The sequence below is a fragment of the Sinocyclocheilus grahami genome, unplaced genomic scaffold (genome assembly GCF_001515645.1).
Source record: "Sinocyclocheilus grahami isolate Dianchi unplaced genomic scaffold, SAMN03320097.WGS_v1.1 scaffold73.1, whole genome shotgun sequence".
Classification (NCBI taxonomy): Eukaryota; Metazoa; Chordata; class Actinopteri; order Cypriniformes; family Cyprinidae; genus Sinocyclocheilus; species Sinocyclocheilus grahami.
The window spans coordinates 1,722,472-1,729,081 of record NW_015505252.1 but is presented as its reverse complement, the minus strand read 5'-3'; the positions used below and the strand labels follow the sequence as shown (position 1 = coordinate 1,729,081).

The 6,610-nt window shown below is 36.4% G+C and overlaps 1 protein-coding gene and 1 long non-coding RNA gene across 2 annotated transcripts in view; one reads left to right on the top strand and one right to left on the bottom strand.

Moving 5' to 3' along the window:
* Positions 1-1,378: 1,378 nt before the first annotated feature.
* LOC107585667 (gastrula zinc finger protein XlCGF8.2DB-like) overlaps positions 1,379-6,610 on the bottom strand; it is a 51,005-nt gene continuing 45,773 nt past the window's right edge. Inside the window, exon 4 of the transcript XR_001609270.1 lies at positions 1,379-1,389. The gene's annotated coding sequence lies outside the window, so the exon portion shown is untranslated. The remainder of the gene's footprint in view (positions 1,390-6,610) is intronic.
* Positions 2,934-6,511, top strand: LOC107585673 (uncharacterized). Its single transcript, XR_001609277.1, has 4 exons — positions 2,934-3,025; positions 4,055-4,242; positions 5,954-6,015; positions 6,093-6,511. It is a non-coding gene; the product is annotated as an uncharacterized lncRNA (long non-coding RNA).

The following is a 6,610-nucleotide window of genomic DNA, read 5'->3' as shown; positions in this document are numbered from 1 at the left end:
ATCAAAATCTCAAAATGTAGTGATTTCATTGCAAGAAAGTCTTTTCAAAATGTGCTCAATGCTTCAAGCTCTAAACAGCTAAACTAAAAAAAAAAAAAAAAAAAACGTGACTGTGGTTTGTTCATGATATGGATGATGATTTTATGGATTAACTTTGCCATTGATTAACAAATGCTCAAATGCAGTTAATATGATTAGTTTAACTCCTCGATACAAATTGTATCCATTAATAAACTGTAGTGATTTACAGCAACACACTAGTTTTCTGTAATCTTACTTTGACCTTTGTCAAATGATCAAACTTCTCTATTAATTTTATCAAATGACACTCTGAAACTAATTCCATCTTTTGCTTAATCTGAATTTTTAAATATTTACTTAAAAGTGATGGTAGTGAACATGAACTTTGATCACTTAGACAACTTTGGGCAATGCTTTTTCTTATGTTTTAGTAGAGTAGATGAGAAGGTGAAATTCCTCCCACATGAAGAGCACTGGTACGGCTTTTCTCCAGTGTGAACTCTCAAATGATCTTTCAGGACTCCTGACCGAGCAAAACTCCTTCCACAGTGTGAGCACTTGTAAGGTTTCTCTCCAGTGTGAATCTTCTGGTGTTTTTTTAAGTCGCTGGTTGTAGTAAAGGTCTTCCCACAGTCAAAGCACACATAAGGTCTCACACCAGTATAAATACTCTGGTGCACTTTCAAAGAGTTCAGATGTGCAAAACGTTTTTCACAAAAATAACAAATGTGAGGCTTCACACCAGTGTGAATTTTAAGGTTTTTAAAATTTTAAGGAATTTTAAGGATAATTCAATTCATGATCAGATGGGCCAAATTCAGGTTTGTCAGTTCTCAAGTTTACCACAATAGGTCGCCACTTTACAATTTACTGTATATTCAGCTAGCTATTTAATTCCCTTTGTGGTCATTAGTCATCTTGTACAGGTCTTAAAGGGTCATCGGATGCAAAATTCACTTTTGTTGTTGTTTGAACATAAATGTGTGTTGGAAGTGTGTGTAAACATCAACCCTATAATGATAAAAATCCACCCAGTGTTTTTTTTTTTTGAATCCCCTTTCTCAAATCAGGCTGTTCTGAGACTCCTGTCAGAATGATGTAGTTCTGCACAGGCCGCTCCCACAATAGTTGATTGACAAGGCCGTCTTACCTTAACTATTACCTTAACCGTCAACTCCGGTGCAGGGAAAGACAAGAACATCTCCGATTAAGCGATTGAGGTGTTTGATTGTTTTGTTTTACTCCCGACATCTGAGCCGCTGAAGACGCAGAGGATTAACATTACTTTCGTTTTGAAGGGAATGCGCCGATCCCTGATCTGCCTAAATGCGTCTATGTTCACGCGAATCATTCGTGATCCAGCTTCATCTACAGAAGAAGTGAGTATAAGGGTTTTTTATGAACCTTTGCAAATCGCCGTTCCTAATATGTGCTAGTAAGCAAGTTTTGCGGCTAAGTAAACAGTGCTGCTCCTTACCTCCCAGAAGAGAGGGGCGGGGCTAGAAGAGCTCATTAGCATTTAAAGCAAGATGGACTAGAATGGCTTGCTAAAAACAGAGCTCATTTTGACGGTAAAAAGGGTGTTTTTTACACTACCATTGAGACATTTTAACCTGTTTAATTTGGCTTTTGTGCCTCAGGATTGGTTATGGTCATTATAAATCAATTTTGCATATGGACCTCACAGATGCTGCTGAGTTAGTTTCAGCATAAGACCTATCCGGTGGGACACTCACAAAGACTCCATTGCTAAAAAGACCCAGCAGAGGTTACTTTCTTCACCAACTGAGGAAATTCAACCTCCATGCCACAGGACTTTGTCCTGTGTTCATCTATAACTGTTTGGTTTGGTTCAACTACCCAATCAGACATCAAGAGACTACAACAGACAGTCAGGACTGCTCAGAAGATTATCGGTGCCCCTCTACCCAACCTCCAAGATCTTTACATCTCCAGAGTGAGGAAAAGGGCTAAGAAAATCACTTTGGACCCCACACACCCAACCCAATCTCTCTTTGAACTGTTGCTACAGAGCACTGATCACCACAGCCAGACACAAGAACAGTTTTTTCCCTGCAGGCTATATTCAGCCTGAACAATTAAAATGTTCATAACTATACCTTGTCTATCATAACAGACACATTTATACATAGAATTCGAAAACTGTACATTTGTAAACTGCCTACTTGTAAATCTATACATTCATTTAAACAATGACATGTTTTTTTTCCTCATATTTCAGCTTCATTTTATAGTGCATTATTTAATTTTCTTATTTCTTATCTTATATTAGTGTTATATTTCATGTCATTATATGCACTATCATGTATGTTTGCACTATGTCTGTACTTTCTGCTGCACTGGAAGCCAAGTCCTTGTGTGTCGAAACATACTTTGTAATAAAGCTCTTTCTGACTTCTGCAAAGGTTGTTTGTGCACATTTTAGTGCAGGTTTGTGGTTTGTTTTACGTGGTTGAATTCCAGCCATCGAAGATCTGATCCAGAATCAGTGCAAAAAGAAAAGCATTGACATTGAATTCCCCACTGAGCGGCCCTGAGATCTGGATTATTCAGTAGAGACGAGACACACATGCAGTAAAAAAGTAAATCTTCCTGTAATGGAACAAACTGAATGCAAATACTTTGAAAATAGTATTTGTGTAAGCTAAATCAGCAGTGGTCTCATTGTGTGACCTAATATGGTATTAAATGTCTTTATTCTTGCTATGGCCAAATTGTAATGGGATCTCATCACCAGAGATTTGCATCATCAGTTATTGTAATGAAAATAACAAAGACAAGATCGATTTTGAAAGAAAGAAAAGAGGCTAAACCAGTTCAGGCAGTTTCTCCAGTCGCTTCATGCGTCACAGAAGCTGATAGACATGTTTACTCCGCTGCTCTTTGCTGTGATTACTGGAGGTTTGATGCTTCAGTAGCTGCCTGCTTCAAGGATTTAAATGAAAAAGAAAAAAGGAATAAATACTTCCAGATCTGGATTTAGGTGAGTGTCATATGAATATATAGAATGTTTTGCATTTCTAGATTGTATTCAGATATTCTGAATTGTATTCTGTCTGACCTATAAATAGTGAAGAATGTTAAATATTTCTTCTTCATTGAAAGTAATTTCTTAGTTTTTCAACATCCAACTTAGGCCTATCTTCCAGGTGAATGGCAATCTCAGACATTCAAACTTTTATTCCGACTCTGTATTTCATTATGGGCCCTCCGAAACCAGCTCAACTGGTGGCTCCAACCACATTAAAAAATGTTACAATAATAAACGTGTGAAAGCGTGAGATATGATATGTTATAGTTAGATACGGCACCGCTAATGCAACATGCATCGCCGTGAATTCGTAAGTATTTTACGAGGTGGCTAATTCGTATCACCTTACTTGTACGATATTGTGCGATTTGTCTTGACCCCAGTGATGGGTAGGTTAAGGGCCGGGGTTAGGTCATTCGTACAAATTCATACGTATTGGAGAACTCGTCAAATACGTGTGATTTAGCAAAATTCATACAAATTCATACAAGTGAGGTCATAGAAATTAGCCACCTCATAAACTCTGTATGAATTGCCGTGAGATTGGTTTGGAGTATCTCTTCAGCAAACCGATGCGCAAACTGCCGCAAATGAAACTGAAGTATGACGCAGATGCTCACAATCATCTTCATTAAAAGTAGTGAGACTAACTTATCTTTACAGTGCTGATGCCGCGCTCTCTCCTATTGCGGTGTTTGATCTTGAAGTTAGCTGATAATAAATAAAATGCAGTGCTTATCTGTTGCATTCGTTGATGTGAAATTTGCATATAGTGCGGGAACTGAAGATCGGATATATATCCGTTTTGCGAAGACACATTTACGTGGCCAAGTGTAAATGGAAACATTTTAGCAAATCAACAAAATGCATAAAGTGACCACGTGTATATGATTACGCTGTTACTAATGTCTGTTCAGTCAGAATTAAACGATTTCTCTTTATTAGTTATGCAGTTTTGTATTTTTGTGTTTTCTGCAAAAGAGATGCCAATGAGAGACCAAAATACATCTGAAGAAAAAGAAAAACAGAAAAAGGAAAGTGCACTGAGAGACGAAGCCAAACCTGCGCAGAAGGAAAAAACAACAAAGAGAGGGGAAAAAATGCCTGTGGATTCAGAGAACACCGAAAAGTGCACCGGATGAACAGCCTTGACAAATATCGACCAAAGTGTAAGAATGTTTGAGAGGAGTTTCAGATATGAACATAAATAATTGTAGAATCACATGATGTCTATGTGTATGATGTGGATGTTTACCATAATAAGATTTGTGCAGTGCAGAACCAGACTGGGTTTTTAGTTAAACTGAATAAATGTTCACTTCATAAGAATACATATGAAGTGAAATCCTGCTATAATAAATCAGAATGTATCACATATTTATCACATATATAAAAAACAGTTATTTACTGGTTTTCACCAAACACTGCAACACTGATTCATAAAAGATTAATATCAATGGAATAGTTCACCCAAAAATTTTAAATTGATGAAAATGTACTCACTGTCAGTTCATCCAAGACATAGATGAGTTTGTTTCTTCATCAGATTTGTATGTAGAAATGTAGCATTCTATCACTTGCTCAGCAATGGATGCTCTGGAGTGAATGGGTGCCGTCAGAATGAGAGTCCAAACAGCTGATAAAACATCACAATAATCCACAAGTAATCCACACCTCTCCAGTCCATCAGTTGTTCTCCATGTCTGGAGAAGATAAAAGCTGCATGTTTTTAAGAACATTTTAATAAGTTTTTAACATCAAACTGTTGATTCTGACTAAAATCCATGACTAGAGTCCAGAATCCATAATAACGCTTCCTCCAGTGGAAAATCAGGATATGAATCAGGATATCTGAATCAGGAGAGAAATCTGCACAGATTAAGCACCGTTTACAAGCCAAAACAGCTCTAAATAAATATGTGGCTGGATTTTGATGTGAGAGACAACAGGAGATTGACTTTTTCACTGGAGGAAGCGTTATTATGGATTATGGACTCATATATAGCCAGAAGCAATGGACTAAAGTTGAAAAAGTCTAAATGATGGATTTGTTTCTTACACACAGCTTTTGGCATTAATTAATTGATGGACTGGACAGGTGTGGATCAATTGATGTATGGTTTGTTATGATAGGACAATATTTGGCCGAGATACAACTATTTGAAATTCTGGAATCTGAGAGTGCAAAAAAAAAAAATTCTAAACATTGAGAAAATCGCCTTTAAAGTTGTCCAAATAAAGTTCTTAGTTTTGATATATTTACGGTAGGAAATTTACTAAATATCTTTATGGAACATTATCTAATATCCTAATGATTTTTGGCATAAAAGAAAAATCGATAATTTTGACCCATACAATGTATTGTTGGCTATTGCTACAAATATACCCCAGCGACTTAACACTGCTTTTGTGCTCCAGGGTCACATATTATTGACAAAGGACTCGTATTTTACCCAGAAGCAATTTTATAAAGTTAAAAACACCTTAATGATTGACTTGTTTCTTACAGACACAGCTTTTGGCTTCTCAAGACATTAACTGATGGACTGGAGAGGTGTGGATTATTGTGATGTTTTTATCAGCTGTTTGACTCTCATTCTGACGGCACCCATTCACTGCAGAGCATCCATTGCTGAGCAAGTGATGCAATGCCACATTTCTCCAAATCTGATGAAGAAACAAACTCATCCTAATCTTTAACGGCTTGAGGGTGATCACATCTTCAGCAACATTTCATTTTTTGGTGAACTGTTTTTTTAATGCATGAAGCACATTTAATGAAGTGGCAGTTTTTGGTTTTATTCTGGGGTTGAATATGATCAGGAAGGTTGATGTGATTCACTCAAACAGTAGCCTGAATCTTTGTTTATTTGTTGTCAGTCTCTCCTCATCCATACTGACCTGCAGAAAATCATTTTATGTGAGAGATATTTAAGGATGAGGTGAGAGATTCACCGCTCATTTTCAAAGAATTGGTTTGTATGTGTTTTGATTTCTAACATTGTGTTTTTCTCTTCAGAAAGAAGCTGTTTTCTCACCTAGAATGTTCTTCACATCACTTTCAGTCAATGATTCAAAATGAGACTGGAATACAAAACACCAATATTTTTGAGTTCATAACTTGATGACTATAACTGTACTGTGTACATATTTAAACATATTTAGATTTAATATTGTGCACACAGTCTATATGTGTCATATGAAAGTATTATATCAGACAATGTTAAAGCAGTAGCACTGAAATCAAATTTTTGTACTATTTGAACTGTAGCTCTACATAGTTCTCATTTCTAGTATGCGCAGAATTGAGAACAATGACTGTAAAGCAATAGTTGTTCCAGAAATGCCAGGTCACTCTTTTCCATGTGATCATACAGTGAGACTGGAGATTTCAGAATGAGACTGGAATACACAACTTGATGACTATAACTGTACTGTGTACATATTTACATATTTAAATTTAATATTGTGCACACAGTCTTATATATGTGTCATATGAAAGTAATATGATCAGACAATGTTAAAGCATTAAAGCAG